Consider the following 7,702-nt stretch of genomic DNA (forward strand, 5'->3'; position numbering starts at 1 on the left):
GAACTCTCGACCTTGCGCTTGCCAGGCAGGCCCTTTGCCGCTGAGCTAAATCCCCAGCCTCTCTCTGTAAGCTTTAATTCTTGCTTCAGTTCCTTCCTGAGCCCAGCGGACTGGCTTCCCTCCATGTTTTCCCCACATTTCTATCTTCCAGTGTCTGGATGGCAACACTTGGAGAGATTCTTTCTCTGCTGCTTACTACTCTGCCATCTTGCCCCTCCTTTCACTAAATCTTTCTTGTTTCATGCCATGATTAAGTGCTCTGCTCTTGCTTTTTCTTCTTCTCTCTTCTGCCTTCCTGTCCCCCTTTTACTTCTGTCTCCTTTCCCTTCTCTTTGTGTTTCAGTCTGGATAATTTCTGTTGACTTCAGGTTTACTGATTCTCTCTTCAGCTGTATCTATATTGATAATACCATTGAAGGAGTTGTTTCTGATATGATGTGTTTTACTTTCAACATTTCCATTTAACTTTTTTACAGTTTCCATTAATTTGCTTAAATTTTTATGTGTATGCATATTGTATACATTTTCACTAGTTCTTTTAACATATTAATTTTAGTTATTTTTAGGTCCTTATATGATAAAATAACATCTGACTCACTTCTGGTTTTATTGCTTTCTCTGGATAATAGGTTATTTTTAATTTTACTTTGTTGTACATGTTATCTTTTTTTCAAATTATGTACTTTATGGATAGAATACTAGAGGACACACATCATATAATATCTGTGCCTGGAACTGGGTATATACCTTCTGTTAGACTATTGATATGGAGGAGTTAATCAATATAATTGACAGCTAAACTTGCTTTGGGTTTCAGTGTTTCTACTGTTATCTGCAGAGCCTACAAATTTCAAGTCTCTCTAGTAGATACCTTTTGCTTACTGTGGGGTTTGGCATGTCAAAGAGCTTTTCTTAGTATTCCTTCACTCTCAGCTTTCAGGAGTTCCTGCAAACTGGTACTATACAGTGATTATTTCTGCACTCTCTTATCCTGCTAGAAGTAGGGGCAGCAGGCTGTCTGAGTTTTGCTGGTCTATCCTCAGTCTTCAGCAATCATTTGTGCCTCATGAGTAGAGGTTTCTCAGGGTTCACTTTCTTCCCTACCCATGGTAACAAATCCAAACTTGTTTCTGTGTGTGGGCGGATGGGAGACTGCAACGTAGAAGAGCAATTTTCAGCACCTCCCCAAGTGATAGCAAATTTCTAAATTGTAAAAGTATGTAAAATATCCTTCTATATTTTTGTTATTGTCTTCCTTATTTTAATTCTATCAGCTGTTCCTGTAGCTATTTGGATCCATGTTATTTTGTACATACAGCTGTAGAATGATAATGATTTATTGAATTGACTGGATGGATTGATTCCTCCTCTCTTTACAGGTTTTCAGGTGAGATTTTAGCCAGTTGCCCCTGCCAGTCTTTAGCATTCAGGAAATGGTATAATGAGAAAATAAACTCTATGTTTGAGACCTCAATCTGATTTTTTCTCCATTTCCCATTCAACCACCAAACCTGTGCCAGTTTCTCTGACCCAGCCCCTGCCCCAGGAGTTGCCCTCTGCCAAGGGCCATACCTGGATTCTCAACCTCTAGTTATGTCCAGAATAGGCTATGACTCTCTCAGAAAAAATGGCTTCAGATCACCTTCACACCTTCCTGAGCTTTCATCTCTTGCCTCCAATGTCGAAGGGCTTCTTTCCATGGTAAGTCTTTGACTTCCATCACTGTACTGCGTCTGCATGAAATGGTGCTTGCTTTTGGGAAGTTTTCTGCTTAGATGTTCAGTCTCCCACCCTGCATAATTTGACAAATATGTTGAAAGATAAACCAGCCATGCATTTGATTCTCCTCTGCCTCCAAATTTGTCACTCCAGCCATATGAGGTCTCCAAAACCTCTGCCAACACACTGAGCCTCAGCTGTAGCCCGACTCCCAGGGCAGGCCAAGATACTTAGCCTCTCACTTTCAGGAAAGTGCAGCTGAAAATCTTTAGCTCAGCTCAGAATTTGGTTCCTTTACGCTTTGTTGCTTCTAGCTCTCTTCTTCTCACTTCTTCTCTAAAAGATTTTTGTATTTTATCTGAGCTTTTTTGTTATCATAGAGTGAACAACCACCCAAGTTTATTTCAGGGATTTTCTAGACTGTAGGACTTAGAGTGCTAAAGCTGGGACAGTCCTGGGGAAATCAGCATGATTGGTGTCTTGGTTACTTTTACATTGCTGAGACAAAATACACAGCACCCACAAGTTAATGGAGAAGAGGTTTATTTTGGCTCCCAGTCTATAGGTGTTTCAGTCCATAGTCATCTGGATCCAGGGCAGGATGGTATAGCAGAGGAAAAACACTCCGTGGTAGGGTAGGCAGGACGCAGCAAGCAAGCAAGCAGCAGCAGCCTGCCTTCCATCTTTCCCTTTTATTCCATTGACTCTACAACGCTATTTATTGATTGGTGCCACCTACGCCCACAGTGGAGCTTCCCATTACCCAGCACAATGCTAAACCAATCAGTGAACTAATCCATTTATCATGCCCTTAATCCACGTTCACATACCCTAGGTCCAGCCACCTCTAAAAAGCCTCACCTATGAGCACCTGAGACTGGGAGGACATCCAGATACAAGCCATAACCATTCATGAACCTAAAAGTCAGCCAGGAGGCTAGACTGCTGCAACACCTTTTATTCATACTCAGAATTGGAAGTTTATTTGGTATGAAACAGATGTTCTTCACAGTATTACAGTTGCTCATACTGTAGCACACTCTTAAGCAGTGGGAGGGAATGGCAATTCTTAATCCCTATCAAGTAATGTCTAGTTAAAACTGTTCTAATAAGAATGATTAATCACAGAAAATAAGACATTTTGCATCTAAATTCATATCTCCTGTTGAGATTGTCATGGTAGATTGTGTTGAAAAAGGTAGAGAAAATGAATGTAAAATGGGAGAAGTGCTGATTTAAATTGCACTTTTAAATTAGAGTTGTGCATTGTGAAGCACAGTAAAAAAATTGTAATTTCTTTTCTGTGCTATCATTTTAAATCTGGTTAAGGAATTAAAGAGAGTCATATAATGCATTTATAAGGATTCACTATGTACCAACTGCCATACCTGATACTGGTTAAGGCCTATTTTCATTCCTTACAATAGTACCTCCAAATTTCTTTATTTTTAAAGTTAAGTGTATTAATCAGTGCTTACCAGAGAAACAGATTTAATATGACTTACACAAATATATAAGAATTTACAAGACTGGCTTAAAATGGCTGCCCAGAGTCAGGTGTGGAAGACAGCAAAAGGACTGTGTACACTGGGGGTCTGAAGGATCCAGTCGAAGGCCTCGAGCTCACCGTAGTTTCCCATGCAAGTCCATACGGTGAGGCCAAGGGGCCTGCAAAGGAAGGCTGAAATGTAGGCCCTGGAAGACAGGAGATGAATGTCCAAGGTGAAGGTGAAGATGAGCTCCACTAAAGAAACAGAAGCAAGCTTACTTTTCTCAATTCCCTTTTATTTTATTCAGGCCACGAGCCTATTGGGTGGTGCGACTCACACGCAGAGTGCGTCATTTGTCTTCAGTAAATCCCTTCAGCCACACTCAGAACTCTGCTGACCCAATTTAGTTAGGTGTTCCTTATTCAAGTTAACAGTCACTTAACTATCACATTAAGTAAAATTATAGTTTTAATTTAAAATCTGACATTAATTTAAAAAAAATTGTCAGTACATGTTTGCAGTATGTAATGATTACATTCATTGTGAGGAATTGGTACATGTTCATAACATCTTTCAATTCTTTTTTTTCCCCTTCCCCTGTTTTTTTAAAATTATTTTTATTTTTACATCCTAATTTCTTGAAAATCATTACATGTAAAAAAAAAAACAATATTTATGTAAAACTATAGTAAAAAGAGGTTGTTTCTACTCAGAAATTTCTGTCCCAGTGGTGTAGTTATTGTCTAGGCCACTGCACTTTATGAGTTTGGTCAGTGTCTTCCTATCTGTTTGTGCTAAGAAACCCATTGCTAGTAGTTCTGTCATGATCTGGGCTTTCTTTTGTAAAAGACCCTGTGAACATTTTTTTATGTCCCGGGGGAGAACTGGTATCCATATGCTTTTGGATCTGATATGACATATACATGAGTTAGATTCCTTATATCCTTTCTCACATGAAAACTTAATTGATTTGATATGATATCCTTTATGGTAACATAAATATGTACAGATAACAATGGGTTATGATTAAAGAATTCTTGCTAGGATTAAAGTATAATTGGATAATATAATCATGTGAATACTCAAATTGGAGCAACTGGAATGGTCAGGATAATAAGATTCCCTAGGCTGGTGATGGGAACTGATACATGAGGGACTACTGTAGGTGTGTTAGCAGTGAGCCTTACTCAAACAGGTTGGTATTTGTTGAGCCAAGACCATAGGAAATGGTAAAGGCTGTGCCCACCTCATTATGAAAACTGAGTAGGCCACCATGACTTCTTAATCCTAAATACTCACAAATGCACTGGCTACCCCAAATCATTAAAGGCAAAAGAATCCGATTATGATTCTCCAATTTCTTATAATGAGGTGATTATGCAATCACAGACTTCAGTAGTTGAGTTTGGGATTCCTAGGAGAGATTTTTATCAAATAATTGATTAATAGATGGATAAAGAAGTGAGGATCTAGGTGTATTGTCAAATAAGTGCATTTAATGTTTAATGATTTTAAGACAATTGGAGGAGACAGTATAAAAGGTTAACTATGTATTATCTATTGGTATGGTATAAGTTTCTTCCAACTGCTTTATATATAGTAATAAAGTTATTTCTGAGTGGTTGTTTTTATACCTATTGACAATTGTTGACTTCTAACTACTAGTTAATAGTATATATGAAAGTTATAATTTTTATCTTGTATTTAGGTACAGTAATTTATTTTGACAGTTTTCCGATTGATCTTTTGCCTTTTCTAAATAGGCAGTCTAAGGTTATAATTAACAATACCATTAGTATTGTTCGATTACAAAGTATCAATTATGTTTAAAATGTTTTTACAAATGATTTGTTCATATCTAAACAGGGTCTAAACAGAACATACACGCTGGATTTGGTGAAAATGTTTCTTGTAAATCTGTAATACTCCTCATTTTTTATTTTCAGAACTTTTATTTAATCATTTTCCCTGTAGAATTTCCCAAAGTCTGAATTTGGTTTATAGTGTGCTCATGGATTTATTTAATATGTTTCTTCATCTCTATTTCCTGTAAACCATTAGTTAGGTCCAAAATCTTGATTGAATTCAGGTTCTATTTTTTTTTTTTTTGGCAAAATATTTCATATATGCTGTATACTTTCAATTGCATCACATTTGAAGCAACATAATATCTGGTTGTCATGCTTTTATTAATGTCAGAATGGATCAGGATTTCAGGTGATGTCAGACTGCTTCATAATTAGATCGACTTTTTTACCTAATGCTTTCAAGCAGCCATTGAGGGTCATAGCCAAAACCCATTATTTCATTAAAAGATCTTAACATGATCATTTTTCTGATTCTGTCCTCATTCTATAAATAACTTATCTTTGTCAACTAGTTTTTTTCTGACATACAATATATAAAGGAAAGGTAAGATAAACACTTACTTAAATTTGCAGAATAATGTGCTAGCTTAGCATCTAGCACCCTCCAAAAGTGTCATATAAGTTTTGTTTAGATAAATTTTTACAGAACATAGAATATACATATCTTTTTCACCTTTTTTTCTACTGTGATGACTTTTAAGTTTACTTTTGACTGTGAAGCTCTTTATTTATATTTGAAATATACCTTTGACTACTTAAGAGTGGCTAGGTTTGTATCCAGGGTTTGTGTGTGTCTTGTTTACTTTTTTGTTTGAGGTTTTGGTTTGTATTTCTCTCTCTCATTCTCTCTTTCTCTCCCCCATATATATATACTTTTATGTTTATAGTATAGTAAAAATATAGTTCGTAATTTTTGCTGTTTAGAATTTTTTAAGTATCTTTGTCTATTACTAGTTTGTATATCTTCTTTGTCTAGTTTGCCTATTATAAAATTTATTCTGATGTATGTTGAAGTCTAACAAACATGTACTTCTTCTCACCTTTCTTTTTATAGTTAGTATTTGTATTCTATGTAACTTTATGCTGTTATTTGTATATTGTCTACCCCATCAAAGAGGCATTTGGTGCAATTTAATATTTAATTCTTTGTGGATAGCACAAATCTGAATATGCATGCAAATTATACTGTTTTAAGTAGCCTTGATTATCTTGTCTTATGCTTTTTTACCTTGAATTATAATTTATGGTATAAGTTTTGTTAACCCTACATACTTTTTCATTTTATTCGGCTAATTGTGCTTGTTTCATTGTTTGGATCCTCCTTTGCCGTTTTGTTTTAGTACCTTTTTGGAAGATAAGTACTTTACCACTTTTCCCATTCTCTCTGTTCAGACTTGCATTTATTATTTATCTCACCTAGTGTTTTCATAAAAGAAAAAATTAGTGTTACAGCTGTGTGCAAAGTAACCATTTGAATTTATATTTTTTTATTGTTGATTGATTTCACACCAATTCTAATATTAACACCTAATTTTTACCTTTGTTAACCTATAACTATTTTAGGATATGATTTCAGTTGTTATTGAAGCATACAGTGAATAATTAAATTTTTAAAAAATTACTACGGTGAAACCCACGTTGCCCTGAATCCCCTTCAGAACACAATCTCTTACTTCCAAACACTTATCCCATCATTCTCGCCACTTTTTGAGGCAGTTCTGCAAATTTTCTTTGGAAAATATCTTTGCAAGGTGTGATAAACGCTACAGGGAACGTTGCTGCCACATGCCATCCAGTGGAAGGGCTGGCTTGTGTACCCAGTCCATCTTACTTACTAGATCCAGCACTGTGCAACCTCTGCCCCTTCTCCAAATTCAAAACGACTGAAAGGTAAATATTTTGAATGGATTCAAGACACTGAGGCGGCCAGGACAGTGCAGCTAAAGACATGGTATTGGTTACTTTTCTCTCATTGTTGAGACAAAGTACCTGATGCCTAGAATTAAGGAAGGAAAGGTTTATTTAGCTCACAGTTTGTGGAGATTTCAGTCCATAATCGGCTGGCTCCAAGGCGGAATGGCACATGGCAGAAGGCAACGGTTTATGGCGGAGGAAACAGCAAAAATACCAAGAGCAAAAAGGGAGGAGCAAGCCTCTTTCCTTCCCTTATACTGTGTGCAAACTATCTGCCCCAGGGCAGGTGTAGCACTCACATCCATAATCCCAACATTGGACCATGAATCAGTCATAAACTCCAGTACCCCACCCCATGACTGCATGAGGCTTTTGGGGGACATCCAGACACAAACCATAACAGACACTCGTGAGAAATGACTTCCAGAACTGCTTCAAAAAGTAGCAAGAAAGATGGTATGTTTGTAGTGAAGAATGTTTTGAGAGTGATAAATGGTATTGTCTTTTACTATAATAATTTAAAAAATACATACTTAAACTATATTTTAAAACTTTTATTCCTATTTACCATGTGCTGTATATTTAAGATTCTCATATACAGGAATTTTCTTCTTACCTTCATTCACAGATGGAAACCTTAGTAGAAACTTGAGTGAGATTAAATACCAGGGTCATAAATATTTCACCCAAAGTGCTGTAGATGTTTTTTTG

The sequence above is a fragment of the Chinchilla lanigera genome, unplaced genomic scaffold (genome assembly GCF_000276665.1).
Source record: "Chinchilla lanigera isolate Chin_1 unplaced genomic scaffold, ChiLan1.0 scaffold00022, whole genome shotgun sequence".
In the NCBI taxonomy this organism is placed as follows: domain Eukaryota; kingdom Metazoa; phylum Chordata; class Mammalia; order Rodentia; family Chinchillidae; genus Chinchilla; species Chinchilla lanigera.